The following is a 16595-nucleotide window of genomic DNA, read 5'->3' as shown; positions in this document are numbered from 1 at the left end:
CCGCCGGCGGGATTCGAACACCGGTGCATCGCAACAACGAATGCACCGGACGTCTTATCTTTTAGGCCACGACGACTTACGATATACAAGAGCGTTACGCTATATCACATGGCACAGTAACATCTAACTTTTAACGAATCAACCCGAACATGATATTTATTGCAAAAGGCCAAATAAACACGAAAGCCGAGAGAAATTTATATGCGGTCTCATAAGATCTATTGAGTGTATTATTTCGTATCTTATCATTTACGTATTTTATATTAGGCTCCTGTTTGTTATGTTAATAAAACTTTTTTTTAATAAATATTTCATTTGTAAAACGCCTGACATCGGAACACTCTAAACAATATAAAGACGAAATTATTTGTAGGGAAGTTATGTCTTCAAAGGTCTTGGGTCTTTAAATTGATAGGCCAATCTCATATCTCAAGACGTGAAGCAGCATCCGGCGCCGTGCTGGCAGGCGCGATACAAAAGACATAAAAACAAAACATTAAAAATAAAGCTGTTATTACAAATGTAATTTTTTTTATTGCTTAAATGGGTGGACGAGCTTGCAGCCCACTTGGTGTTAACTGGTTACTGGAATCCATAGAAATCTACAACGTAAATGCGCCACCCACCTTGAGATATAAGTTCTAAGATCTCAGTATAGTTACAACGGCTGCCCCACCCTTCAAACCGAAACGCATTACTGCTTCACGGCAGAAACAGGCGGGTTGGTAGTACTTATCCGTGCGGACTCACAAGAGGTCCTACCTCTTGTGGGTTTGATTTTTATTACCCGATGTTATTCCTTCACCGTGGAAGTCAATCGTAAACAATTGTCAAGTACGTATTTCGAAAGATTAGAAAAATTGGTACCTGCCGGCGGGATTCGAACACCGTTGCGTACCGTACTGGACGTCTTATCCTTTAGGCCACGACGACTATGGAATTACGACTAATTTCAAATTAAATTATAAGAGATTTGAAAATTATAACAACAGTTTTAATAACCTATTAAAATAACCTAACAGCTTTGACAGCGGATTTGTAGTAAGAGTGGCTAGGTTACTCAATAAAACTACCTAGTAAATGGTAGGCGGCTCATAAGTAACAAGTATAGTGCTGGCCTAATAAAGGACCGCCCCATCTCTTCCCGTGGGTGTCGTAAACTGCTATTAAAGAGATCAACAGAAAATGGGCAGCAGCATTTTCTGAGCATAAACCACATACAGCGATTCCTAATTGCTGTTTACTGGTTGGAGGTTTCCGCTATTTTGCCTATTTAATTTTAGTCAATGTTTTTTTTATTGCTTATCTGGATGGACGAGCTTACAGCCCAGTGTTAAGTGGTTACTGGAGCCCATAGATATCTACAACGTAAATGCGCCACCCACCTTGAGATATAAGTTCTAAGATCTCAGTATAGTTACAACTGCTCTGCACTACCCTTCTGACCGACGCATTACTGTTTTACGGCAAAAATAGGCAGGGCGGCGGTACCTACCCGCGCGAACTCACAAGAGGTCCTACCACCAGTAAAAAAGTTGTGTAAGTAAAGTACCAAAATAAAGTAAAGGTTTGTAAAGTACCAAATGCTTGTCAGTTTAATGGGTAGCACAGCTATTATGCAGTACAATCGAGAATTCGACCATGTTTCAAGGTGGGTGACGGCATTCAGGTCTGTGAACAAGTCTGTGAACTTCGGTAACACTTCGACGCTACAAAAAAAAGCAAGTAAGATTGATCTGACATCTTAAGATGGGCTCACGCATAGAGGTCATGTTTTGCTGACCTCAACTCACTGATACTCATGGTCACAACTGACTAAAGGACGCCTAATCAGCACTCTTTAACTCTATATGTGTCATATCGTATTTATTGGAAAGTTTTAGAGCCTCATTCCGGGTCAGATCGCGAAGTGGAACACTTGCTAAGCTCTATTTCTAATATTTGTCCAATTCATTACGGTAGGTACTGATTAAAATTCTTTTTCGAAAGCGTATCGTCTTTGTTCGGATAAAAGAACTTTATGCAAAAGCTTGTATGTCCAATTTTGTACAAAGCAGGCGAGATTTCATTCGAATAAAACAAATAAATTTTGCAAGCATAGCGACTGTTGATTAACCAGAAAATTGAGCTTGCTAACCGAATGTTAATATTGGATACGTTCGGTCCATTATACTTGTAAACCTATTACCGTAATAAATTTATCATGAAAGCGAAAAACACTGGGTTTTCCATTAAAAACATTTGAAGAAATTAAAACATAACAATTATTAATTGATGTGACATAACTATGATGTGGTACTATTATGAAATAATAGTATTCTATGTCACTTATCGCTCAAGTTCAAATTAAAAATAAAAGCTATTGAGAAAAAGAACTCTGTCATTCTGAAAATATTTTTTTTTCTAAATCCTTGTTCGTTAAAAAACCATTAACTTCTTCCATTTGAGTTACATTGAAAATCATCTCAAGCTGTAAGGCTCTAGAAGTTTCGTTAAAATAATATTCTCTCTCTAGTCTCGGACAGCAAATTTATTTTGCTCGAATAACTCAAGGGTGTTTGTTTAAATCTTAAGATATTTCGGTGCGACAATATTCGGTTTCGAAAACAGAATATAATATTGTTTAATCATATTTTTTTCTCTCTTATCCATTACAAATTTTGAAGTTGATATACCACGAGTATTGTTAGTATTCAGGCAAAGACAAATTGAAGGGAATAAAGATAACTTAATTAGTAAATATCAGAGGAATAAGATATACGTATATTCTAAAACGCATAAAGTTGCTAACATTTGTCTTAAACTTCATATAATTTATACATATAATCTTCGATCAAGTTACTATTGTTGATCGAAGCATATAATAGTTTCTATTCATTTTTATTTTATTTTATTACATCGACGTGTGAATGAGCTTATATTTTTTGCAAATTATATTTTATTCGGTTCAAGACAGGTAGTGTCGTAAATGTTAGTGAGTCCTGACATTCAGGAAACAACTCAAACATTCAATTGAGGTTTATAAAGCGCCGGTCACGTTCCGCTGTGACTCAGAGTGACTCTCATTAAATGTATGAAATTTTCGCATTTACTTAAACTACACACTTCTTCTTCTTTTTATTCTTGTCCTTATCCTACTTTAAGAAGTCGGCGCAACATGTTCTCTTTTCTATGTTTTAGGCCTATCATACGTCATTTTTGCACTCACACCTTTCTCTTGCATATCCTCTTTCAAATAACGTGTACTTTCATACACATACGCGCGTCACTTATCATACGTTAATGATACTATGTCAAAAACCTTTTTTGATACGCCAATAATAACTGTTCCAAGCTTCGACTGAATCTAATATATGGGTTGAGAACGCAAGCATGGCAAATAGGCAAAGAAACATTTATTTTTACTTGACTGACAAAAGTCGGTAATGTTTTTGTTACATTTGAACAATATATTTTGGACTGCATGAAGTTTAACACAGCCTATGACCGCGCGGTATCCACCTACCTGCCTTTGCTTCATGTGACGCAGAAACTAGTAAGATAAAATATCAAAAATGTTCTTTTAATGTTAACATTGACATAACTAGTCAGTGGCGTTTCGCCTTCAAGAACGATTTCCTAAAGCCCATATTTTTGTCAATAAAATTTTATTGAATAAGCAAATATTTCAACAAAAAATATAGCACATGAGCAACGCGTTACTAATATACCTACCACACAAAACGAATTGATCGTCAGAATCAATTGAGTCAATCAAAAAAAAAAATGACCCCAAACTTACGAATAAACAAATCGAACCGCTTTACAATGCTACTTTATATTAATCAACTGTCATCAGTATTCGGTACACGCGCACTCGTGCGAGTTCAATTACTTGAAATCACTACATCGACAAGACGCTTATATAGTAAGTACATTGTTTAGATTGATGATACAGCAGACGTGAGCACGATCTTTTTTGTATATTAGGGTTAATTGCTTAAATATTAAAATAAAAACGGAGCTGTTTTGTTATTGTTTTTTTTGCCGTAATTACGCAGATGAGCTCGTAAAGGTGCTACTACATATATTATTGACCATGTAGAAAGAACGCCATCATGCGTTCTAGTTTAAAGGATCGGACAGCTGTCATGCAAAGCCATTGAGATGTCACCATAGTTTTTCTGGATGGATTACGTAAGGCACGGTGTGGTGGCTATTGCATCCACTATCAACTTTATAGTAAGTAGGTAAGACGTAAACTTCTTATACGTGCTTACAAAAATAAATCATTTACTTTCCCTACCAGAATGCATTCGCTTTGCGGCTTAATAGACAGAATTTGAAGGAATTTTTGAAGGAATACGATCTCCTCCTTTATAAACGTATTAGTAGGTGTCACTAGGTGATACCGTTTTTTTTTGTGAAACCTTTCATATAATCTGTAATCTAAAAAAATACAATTCAAATCTTAGACGACCGAAAGAATTTGGGTATCCATCATTAATTTCTCTCGATATGAATATTGCATTTTCTCTTGCTCACTGCGCTAAGGATAGTCACGACGGTACAAGGTAAATATCAAAGTAAAGTCATCCGCGCTTACGTTTAATAGTAATCAAACATTCAGGTCACGGCTCCAGTCCTCAGAGCTAGAACTCGTAATTTCCGAATGAGGCTCAATTTTGAGACGATGTTTTTACTACTTGTACCTACACTGGGTTTTCTATATTGACTTTTGGAGTGAATTTGTTTTAATTTAAACAATAACAAAGTAAGATAAAGATTACTTTTGCCAAAAAGAAACTTTGTTTTCTTTCTCACTCTATTGTTTTCCAAAAACCACTTTTTGATACATCGAAAATTTTAAAACCTAATTAATAATAACGCAAGATTAAATTGTAAGCATAGAAATCTATGTTTCACGTCTGAGATTCGCACTAAATGAAAACAAACTCAAATAACCTAATGTGTTAATTAAAACTATTTTTGCGGATTGATCTACCTTTTATTATTGGCATTTTATTATTTCTGGTTTTTGCAATACTTTACAATTTTGGTGGACATTGATGACTAAGATGTTATTTGTCGACGTTGGAGTAATGTGCCAACTACCGTTTATTTGTAATATGTACTCACGAAAACCTAAGAAAATACTAAAACCTTTATGAATAATATGAGAAGTAATAAAGTAATGACCAGTTAGAGTTATAATTCAAGTAAAAAGTCACTAGAGTTTGTCAAAGTAAAAAATTTGATTTTTTTTTAAACTAAAAACAGGAGTATATGTTTTTGTGATTATCCTTTATGCGTCATTAAGCCATTCATCCGATTGTGATAAATATTAATACTGTCATTACTGATACTTCTAAAAGGTTTCGTTTTTGGCAACATTAAGGTACGGTAGGCAGCTCGCGTCATTCCTAACCGTATTTTAAATAGTCTCTTACAAAAAAAAAGAACATACTGCACCAGAATTGTACTACTGTTGCCTACTTTTTCTGTTGTAAAACTTCTTCTTATGTTTTCAAATTTCAATTCAGTATAGATTAAGAAAAGTAAATGAAGAAAGACGAGTATTTAATAGACCAATGTTAAAAAAATACGTGACAAGGTCTATAAAAAAATGTATAACAGTTATCAGTTTTTAACATCTAAGGTCAAAATAATACTAAATTATACAAATCAATGATCTTTAAAAAACTAAGAGTCTGCTTATACAGTCCGTTAAATTATCAGGGAGTTTACAAAATTGTCTCTCTATGTCATATGCTTTACATTCGGCTAACAAGTGTACCACAGTTTAATCTAAACCGCACTTACATTTCATTTTATCTGTTTTGGCAATAAGACGTACGTGAGTTAAATTTGTGTGTCCAATCTGCAATCTTGTAAAAAACACTTGGTCTTTTCTTTTAGTTAAGGAAAAGGAAAGTTTATCAAAAATTGAATTTCGACTTTTAAATAATAAGGATGTGTCATCAAATTTCCAGTGGTAATCCCAAAGAATTCGTGTATACTGGCCGATATTAAATAGCCAAAGTCCTTAATGCAAAGCAGACGAGATGTTGAAATACGACTAATAATATTACTATTCAAATTTGTTTGGCTTTCATTAAAAGACGTTTTCTTATGTGTCGTTCAAAAACACGTGTTGGTTTATAAAATATGACTTCTGTCCCCGGGGCTGAACGAGATAGGTTCTACCGTCAATGAAATAGGACTGACAGGAAAATGAGATATGAGAAATTGAATTCACCAAATCAATCAGTATCATCATATTAATACAAATTGGTTTCAATTTAGAATTATATTTAGCTGTATATCTATTATAGACTACTGCTGTAAAAATTAATTAAAATTTCAATTTTTGATAAACACAACACGGAATTGTTTTGGCCGCTTCGACCTCTACATTACTCTGCAACGGGGACAAGATTCTGTCCGTTTTTACTTTCACTTTTCTGACAGAGAATGTAAATAAAATAAAATAAAACACGTTTTTATTTTGGAATGAATTTATTTGAATGAACGTATTGGGCGGTATGACAATGGATGTACTATATATATATATATCAGTCGACCTATATGTACTTTTAACTCGATTTTATTAGCTTGGCCTTTATCTGTCTATAATTATGATAACCGGAGACGAAAATGATAATGATCGATGATAATACTATAATTTTATTACTTTGCCCTAATATCCTGATTGGGATCAAAAATATTAAAAAAAATATTGTTTTATTGATTTAATCCGTTTTGATATTTAAGTATGTTTAAGTTTGGTATATTTTTTCGGATGTTTAAAAATGTTTTTTGGGATGTTAAACTATATTTACTTATTAGAATCTCGATCGGTAGAAGAGCTTATCGGCTTTTACGTAAATACAGTGTATAAAAGAATAATGGTCGATCATCTCATGAATACCGTCAACCTTGTAACATGAGACCGATAGCTCAACTGTATAGCGCTATAACCACCGTTCATTTGTAAAATAAACCTACATTAAAAACATGTGTTGAAAATTATTCCTTAAACCAGTTAAATAAAGCGTAAATTCATACGACGGATACAAGAAACGTTATGTGAACTTGAACCAATCTGCACTAGAGGAAATACTGTAAAAACGGAGACTTAAAACTCTTGTCTCAAGATGGGCGGCGGCATTGACCTGGTCTATGGGCTCCGATGACCATTTTACATCAGGTACTCTGTGAGCTCATCCACACATCTTAGCAATAAAGAAAACAATCTAGAACAAAGTACAAAATGAACTGCATGAGTAATTCGTAATGTAAGATAGATGGATACATGTATAATTTTAATGTTAACAAAAAATATATTATAATATAATTTTGAAACTGTCTTTTGCAAAATAATATGAGACTAAAGAAATCTGGCGGAAATACGATACTCCCAACTTCTTTGCGTCTAATTGCGAAATAAAATTATCATTATGATATTTTTTCATGCTAAATTAATTCGAATTACCAAAAAAATTAAAAATAATGTAATATTTAACGTTAATCAAACCGAATTTTTATTGCCTTAGCAGACAGTGGAGCATGCCATCCACCTGATCGACGCTGACTGCTATAGTATAATCATTCCGAAGAGTGAAAGCACGCAACTGTTCTAGTATTTTGTTAAGAACTAGTGTAACCCGGTCACGCTTAGCTGTGATTTAGATAATGTATGAAAAAAAATCGATTTCTTACACTAAAGTGCTAAGTGCTTACTCTTAGTGCTCAAGCACTACTTATTATTATACGTCGATGGTACTATGACAGAAACTGTCCTTGGAGTGCCAGTTTTATTTTCTCCTATCTAATCGTTGGTAGTTAAAGCCCCAACCACGTGCGAGCGCGTTGGTGAGCTCGGGATCAACCTGAGATTATTTTCTAACAATTGCCCTAGCAAGAGCAGTGTGTTTCGATGAATCTGCCACCGGATTGGAATCGCGGCTCATTGAAGAGATCCGCCGAAAATCTCATTGGATTTTGTTTTTGTTGAATGCATACGACGAGTTCGACAAGAACGGTGATTGGTGCTTGGAGTATCTAAAGGCACCGAGACTGAATTAGGAGGATTGGATACGGATTGTATCCGGAGACGTCTAGGGCGACGGTGGCTCTGCGTTGCCCCGTCACTTGGATTGAATATGTAGTTAGACAGCAGCTATAACAGGCTATTGTTTCGCGCCGCTTTTCCGAAGAACAGTACCAGCGCCAACTGTACCAAAATTGAATTAAAATTACTTTTACGATAACAGAGGTCATTTAAGTAAAAACGAAAAATACTATAGTAAAAGAACGAAAAGCCGAGAGCTAATTATGTTTACGGCTCATGAAAACAATAAGAAAAATACTGTAATATTCATCACAATCAAATAGGTAAAAACGCATAGATGAAAGATAAACAAACTTTGATTTTCAACTATCTAGATCGCGTTTTATTTTCTAAATTACCATTTACCCTCTGCATCGTTGCCACGCTGGTGGTATTTTAAATATGTACTTTATATCTGAGTTACCTTTTAAGCTTATAAAATCCAACAAGAGCCCCATAGGAGCTTTCCAAAGAAATATACTTACAAACATTAATTTTAAACAAACAGACAAACATTAAACTTTAATCTCCTCCTTGGCCTTTGACAATCTGAAGAGCATAGCACAACTAATTGTTGTTGAGAACTTAAAATTTGAATATTAGATGCAAAAAAGGAATTTACATTAATTTTATATTTAAACCCGTATTAAGGTAAACACATTACACGTGTAACGATATCGTCACGTTGCTCAGATTATGAGAGAAATTTCCTATCGCAAATTGAATTTTCCAGAAATATCCTAACGTCATTCACTTACGAAGTTAGTTTCAGAGATACGTAATAAAAAATCGGTCATTTACCGCGTTTTTCATTTCAGAAAACGGTTGATGTTGTGCCATTCGTATGTTTTTCGTTTTCTCATGCAAAATAAAGGAACTGATCAGTATGAATTTAGAAAAGAAATTTTTATTTATTTATTTAACTTCATGCACAGAAGTACAATGGCGGACTTAATGCCCGAGGCATTCTCTACCAGTCAACCAAGGGTGGTGTAGAGAATCCTGTGGTAGGTGCATACCTTAATGTGATACTTCATACATATACAAACGAATTTATGTATTGTTGTATTACGAATCTTTTTTTATGGCTCGGTAACTGAAAGGAGATGATAATCTTTACCCTGATAAACCGTAACGCATGAATATTTCGAAACCATAAATTGAATGCAGCTCGACTTATTACATAATTATATACATTCAAATATAATTGAATAATATTAAGTCTGTGTCTTCTTGATATTGCTGTAACAAAGATAGGTAGCAAAATTATTTTGTGAATGGAACTCGTAACGGGAACGAGTTCATTAAACAGATCAGTTTGGTAAATGGTAGCTCTTGGTTACAGAGCAGATTATTCACGAATAATCTGTTAAGCGACGTCCACCCACCCTCCGGCCCACTAAAGTCCATTCTTCAAATTGGAACGTTTGGTTGCTCTCTGCGACAGAAACTTTCCTTTCTAAGATATTAAATGGAGCAAAAACCTCAAAGGTTTCCTTTACGAACCGAATATTTATTTTTTTATAACAAACAAAACAACGAACCTTCTTGTTTTGAATATATTGAATTAACAGACCGTGAAAAATTCCGCGAGTTCCGCTGCGCTAAAAATCCGGTTTCATTATATACATAAAATATAACCTTGTTATTAACACATTGTATTACGTTAAAAAGTTACATCACATTTAGAATCATAATAATACAATGTGCGATTCCATTTCCAGCGAATAACCTTAGACACAATCGAATTAAACGCTGTTCGTTGGAATAGGTACAAGTTAACATAACTTCTTATCTTTGAAATAAATGGCGATCATATTAAAAAAATATATAGTTATACAGTAAGTAATTCTTTGCACATCGATGTTCGGCTAGGCATTATTTAAACACAATACGTTAGTGCTGATTGTGATTCGGGATTATACATATTAGTTATTATTTTGTATTATTGATGTCTTAACATTAACCTTAATGCATCATCAAAAACTTGTACTTCTTGTAAAGATCAACCCTTTTTTTATATTGCTTAGATGGGCGGACGAGCTCACAGCCCACCTAGTGTTAAGAGGTTACTGGAGCCCATAGACATCTACAACGTAAATGCGCCACCCACCTTGAGATATAGTTCTAAGGTCTCAGTATAGTCACAACGGCTGCTCCACCCTTCAAACCGAAACGCATTACTGCTTCACGGCAGAAATAGGCGGGGCGGTGGTACCTACCCGTGCTGACTCACAAGAGGTCTTACCACCAGTAATTACGCAAATTATAATTTTGCGGGTTTGATTCTTATTGCACGATTTATTCCTGCACCGTGGAAGTCAATCGTGAACATTTGTTAAGTACGTATTTCATTAGAAAAATTGGTACCCGCCTGCGGGATTCGAAGACCGGTCCATCGCTCGATACGTACTATAGGTACAATTGGCGCGATTCCCGTTGTTTAGTCCTTAATCTAGGCTCTATAGTTGCTTGAAACTTTGAAATAAACTTACTTACTAATGAACAATATTATTACAATAAATTGCAACAATTTGGTAAAGTCATGGTAGTAAAGTTACATTAACTTCAGAGAGCTTACTTTAGACAGAAAGCTTCAGAGGGCTTATCTACTGAAATAAAAAAGAACATTACATTTTTATTTATTTTGGCAGTTCCATAATACTAGGAGGGCAGTAAGCTCAGCTACTTCATTTTAAAGTTTTTTTTAAAGAATAAACATAATTGTCAAAATCAGTTTGTTTTTGGTAAATATTAAGCATTTAAAATAATTAAAACAATTACAGTCACAAGCTTAACAAAGCAATAAAACTTATGTAGCATTTTTTTTATTTGTTAAAAAACCAAAACAACACTTCAAAGAACATAATTTATTATAGAGATAAAAGCGTGTACTAAATTTTATATCTGAATAAAGCTTAATCAACCGCATTGCCGTATGTGGCATTCTTTTGACATAGTCACGTATTTCTCACGGTTTTCTATTTTCGCATACCACTCTGATGCTTTTTCTGTTCTTAATCATCTTTCTTAACCTCAAAACCATATACATCGCGTCAGTTGATTTTGAATTTGTATTTCATAGCGTACAAAACAAAGTTTTTTTTTTATAATTTAAATTTCTTAGTTAATATGGTTCAATCTGTCTTTCGTTAGCTAGACGAATACTCTTTACTGAGATAAGCTCACCTTTGCATATGCTATTTTAAAAAAGTGTTTTTCTTACTGTATTTTCTGTTTATTATATTATTTACGAAAAACCTTAATCACCTTCCTTTATAATAATCATAAATTATTATTATTATTACATTATTTGTGAGAAAATTCTTAATTCAAGATCAAAGAACTAAAACAAATTTGATTCGTTTCAGATCGTCACATTCACGATTAATAAGGCTATGCGGAATGTTGAGATTAAATTTTTCTCGCTTTGATGTCAGCGTTGAAAAAAAATCAAATGTTTTTGTCCTAAAACAATGTACATAACAAATTATTATTTTTGAATCGTATTAAATATAAGATAATTTCAAAAGCTCAAAAAAATATATAATATCCCTAAATGGGAACTTTTGGCAAGTACCATAAAGAGACCAAGAACTGGTGGTAGGACCTCTTATGAGTCCGCGCGGGTAGGTACCACCACCCCGCCTATTTCGGCCGTGAAGTAGTAATGCGTTTCGGCTTGAAGGGTGGGGCAGCCCTTGTAACTATACTGAGACGCTAGAACTTATATCTCAAGGCGGGTGGCGCATTTGCGTTGTAGATGTCTATGGGCTCCAGTAACCACTTAACACCAGGTGGGCTGTGAGCTGGTTCACCCATCTAAGCAATAGAAAAAAAAACAATTTAAGAATAATTGTTGTTAAAATTTGACTTTCATTAATATTTAATTGCTCAAAGCCGCAAATTAATGGATTTGTTTTAAACAAGTATGTAATATCCGTTAAGGAAATGTACATATTATTTTCCTTTCCCGTTTCATTCCGTGATTTATACAAATTCCATTAATCGTCGGATACGTCTTAATAATAGATTCTTCAAGGCCGTCTTATCGACATAATGCAGTTTAAATGTCCGAGTCAATGGCAAAATTATCGCTACTAGAGGTCCCGCAGTAGTCGAAATTCGACTATAAATAATTGGAATTGTAAGTTTGTACACTATTATGATTGTATTTTATACTTCTATAATCACAAATTTCGCCAAGACTACTATATCAAAAAATATATTAATAAAAACAAACAATATTTAATCTATTCTCAATTTGACCACAGACGTCAAGAACAAAAGTTTGACAATAAATAGTATGCATGCGTGTGTGCGTCAAATACATGGTATGTAGTGTGTGTAATGTTTTCTTTATTGATTTAATGTATCTTTTATGCATTATTTAAAAAAAATATTAGCATTGTGCAATTCTTTTCTATATTCTCTATAAGTGTGGAAAATTTCATACTCCTCCGTCAGCGCAATTTTCGTAAAAAGGGATACAAAGTTTTTGCTTCACGTATTAAATATAGATTGTTTCTTATGATCTACTTAAATATCGAAATATATCTTTTTTCATACATGATTTATTGGAATGAGCAAAATTTTTGAATGTTGTTCATTAAGCTAAAAACATTATCTCTCAGAAATTCACTTCGGAAACATTCATGCTTATTACACACCTACCACCTTATGGAAAATGACAGCCGAATAGAAGACCTGTACCGCTAAGGAGTCAAGAAGGATGTAGTATAACGTTCATGTAACACTGACGAACCTATTAATACTTGGTTTTTAGAAATGTGATTAATAACATGAAACACACAAATAATTATTAAGTGGACAGCACGTGAGTCCATTGAAGCAATTAGAAAGAGAAATTGAATAATGAGGCGTTATAATTTACGACATAAAGGACCAACTATGGCAATGGGGTTTTTTTTATTGCTTAGTTGGGTAGACGAGCTCACAGACCACCTAGTGTTAAGGGGTTACTGGAGCCCATAGACATCTACGACGTAAATGCGCCACAAACCTTGAGATATCAGTTCTAAGGTCTCAAGTATAGTTACAACGGCTGCCCCACTGCAAATAGTTAGGGTGGTGGTATCTGCCCGCGCGGACTCACAAGAGGTCCTACCACCAGTAACCAGGTTGCAATACGTTTTAAATTTTCCCAAATCGATACAAATCGGTAGTGGTAATGACGAAAGTTTCGTAAATAGCGCGTCTTAAAAGTTCCGATGTTACACAATGAGCCGCCAGAATTTCGATGAGCCGACTTATTGATTTTTTGTTCGTTCGAATTTGCGACGTCACCATTTAAAATTAAGTCGATAATAGATATATTCAGTTATTGAGGTCATCCGATGGACGTATTCATTCCATCTGCAAATTAATGGAAATGGACTCTGCATTTGTGTAATTGAACGATAAGTAGTACTTACTGCAAGCGGGAAACGCGAATTGTAATTATTGCTATTAATGAAATTATTAAATTTATTATTAGCACAATTGGTTCGTACCATTGAAATACAGGGTGGCCCATAAGTCCTTTGATATGAAAAAAAAATTATTAAAATAAAACTAATTACATTATGAATTAAATTTTTATTTACATAAAAAGCTTATAAAACGGGAATTATTTTTTGAAAATAACATCTCCTAAATGTAATCCGTTGCGATCACGGCACTCTTGCAAACGACGTCTAAAATTGTCGATGACTGCGCGGCACGTCACTGCTGAAATGCTTGTCATTTCTCTGCGGATGTTTTCTTTTAGGGCCTCAATTGACCGCGGGTTTGTGTCGTATACTTTAGCCTTAAGGTAGCCCCACAAAAAAAAATCCATCGGGGTCAGATCTGGACTACGTGGAGGCCAGGAAATGTCTCCTCTCTTAGAGATAACTTTGCCAGGAAAAAGTTGACGGATAACGGGCATAGCAGTGTTAGAGGTGTGAGAAGTGGCCCCATCCTGTTGAAACCACGTCCTGGCATTAAAGCCTGAAAAGTTTTGCAATTCTGGTATGAAAAACTCTTCGATCATAGCCACATATCGCTCCGACGTAACAGTAACTGCGCGCCCTCTGCCATCCTCAAAGAAGTAAGGCCCTAGGATACCATGGGCTGACATAGCGGCCCAAACAGTCACTTTCGGACTATGTAAGGGCTTCTGATGCTTAAGTTTTGGATTGATGGGGCTCCAATAGCGGCTATTTTGTTTACTAACATGCCCGTTAAGATGGAAATGAGCCTCGTCAGAGAACATTATGTTATTGAAGGAAGTAAACCGATTCAACATTTCATTCGCATAATTTTGTCTTTGAATACCGTCAGTTTCCTTTAATTCTTGAACCAACTGAATTTTGTAAGGGTGCATATGTAAATCTTTCTTCAAAATCCGTTGTAACGATGTCCTGGATACGTTTAATGCTCTGGCGCGCTTACGAGTTGACTGTGTCGGATTTTCGCGAATAGACTGTGTCACTGTGTCTATGTTTTGTTCCGTACGTGACGTCCTTGGGCGACCCAACCGCGGTTTATCTAACGTCGAACCGGTTTCCTCGAACTTAGCAACCCAGTTCTTAATCGTTTGAAGAGTTGGAGTGTCGTCAAAGTTGTGTAAACCTTTGTGTTCTCGAAATTTAGACATAAAGTCAGAGTCCCAATGGTATTGTGTAATGGCTGTCCGCGTACAGTCCACGCTGCAAACCGTAAAGTAGGACTGCTTTGCAGCAATTTTTTTTCATTTTTTTTGTTTTAATTTTGTTTATTACTATATTTTAGTCAACAGTGACACATAAAATATAATAGATAAGATCAATATAGTAGTTTTTTTATCTACAATTTTAATATTAAATTTACGATTTTCTTGTAATTTTAAGCGCGAATGTCATCTTTATTTACTATACACGAAAGCCATAACAATGCCAGTTGCTGATGCAGTTGTGATGTTGTCTTTTTTTGTTGTTCGAAATATCATAAAAAGTTCGCGTACCATTTTATTCTTTAATTTGATTTCAAGAAATAAAACTTTTGATACTCGTAACAAAACGTCAGCGATAAATATAGTCTACAAAAAAATGAAGTTTGAAAGACAGCCCCATTTATTTACAACTTTGAATGGAGGTCCGTATACCTGCTCAGTGCTTACACAAAACGGACAATGACAATATAAATGAGGCCGAACTTCGAACGTTACATAACCACATTGTGTGTTGTAGATTTTACGTAAACTTAACATCAAAAATTGATTAAATAAACCTTAGAATTCAAACAAGAAAATGCTTGTGACACAGCATTTTTCTTATAAAATTAACATTCTGTAAGCAAATAAAGCTTTGATATAAAAGCAATAATGGAACATACTCAAATGATATCGTAATTTCAGTGGAACGAAAATACCCATTTTAAGTAATATCCAACATTCGGCGGCGTTTTCATTTTCAGTTTATATTACTTTCTAAATAATAAACGAGCCGGCAGACGCCCTTGTGCCGAACCAGCTCATGTAAATTACATATTAATGTGTACTTAGTAAGCTTGATTGAATTTCAAGGTTCACATGTGAACTCTTGAAATTTTTTTTATTGCTTAGATGGGGGACGAGCTCGTAGCCCACCTGGTGTTAAGTGTTTACTGGAGCCCATAGACATCTACGACGTAAATGCGCCACCCAGATATCAGTTCTCAGTATAGTTACAACGGCTGCCCCACCCTTCAAACCGAAACGCATTGCTGCTTCACTGCAGAAATAGGCAGGGTGGTGGTACCTACCCGCGCGGACTCACAAGAGGTCCTGCCATCAGTAGGACGCTTACTTTTCTTAACACCGAACTGTGTTTGAGAGTGAATGCTTAAAAGAAATCAAAAAAATCAAAAAGGTTTTTATTCTTTATTTATTATAAACGTAACGTCAATTACCTACGGGCTATTAAGTGATAATCGGTGTCTACGAACACCGCAACTGAATACAGACATCCATCTTGAAACATGTAATCGGAATCTCAAACGAATTGCATAACCGTTGTCCCATCTTCAGACAGGAACGAATAAGTGCTTTGCGGGAAAAATAGGCAATATAGTGGTGCGTACTCGTGCATCTAATTGGTTTCTCCGTAAGTCAAGCGAACATTATTTATTTCGTCCTTTATTGCTTTCATTTTGCTGGTGAACTTTGGCCTTTGATTTAGCATATAATATGCAAGCAATCTCAACCGATCGCCGTCCACCCAACTTGGTGAAGGGTTAATGAAATATGCATGAAACATCGTTTATTTACGTGTAATATTCATGTTAAATATTGATTTTTTTCATTTGAGTGCCTTAGTTTTTGTATAGACTCGTTTACAACGAAAACTACTTAATGTTGAAATGCAACATGATTGAAGAAATAAATTATCTGAAAAGATTTCTTTTCGTCTAGAAAAATTCATAATTCAAATCTGGCGTTAGATTATTTATTATTTTTCTCTTTTCTTATTATTTAATTTTCTCTCTTGAAGACTGGATAGCA

The 16595-nt window shown here is 34.7% G+C and overlaps 1 protein-coding gene across 10 annotated transcripts in view; it reads left to right on the top strand.

Annotated features, from left to right (window-relative positions):
• The window catches only part of inaE (inactivation no afterpotential E), a 77460-nt gene that overhangs the window by 13406 nt on the left and 47459 nt on the right, over window positions 1-16595 (top strand). The gene's annotated exons all lie outside the window — the stretch shown is intronic.

The sequence above is a fragment of the Bombyx mandarina genome, chromosome 10 (assembly GCF_030267445.1).
Source record: "Bombyx mandarina strain Sakado chromosome 10, ASM3026744v2".
NCBI classification, from domain to species: Eukaryota; Metazoa; Arthropoda; class Insecta; order Lepidoptera; family Bombycidae; genus Bombyx; species Bombyx mandarina.
Note: the sequence above shows the minus strand (reverse complement) of the source record. Positions and strands in the feature narration are given on the sequence as shown.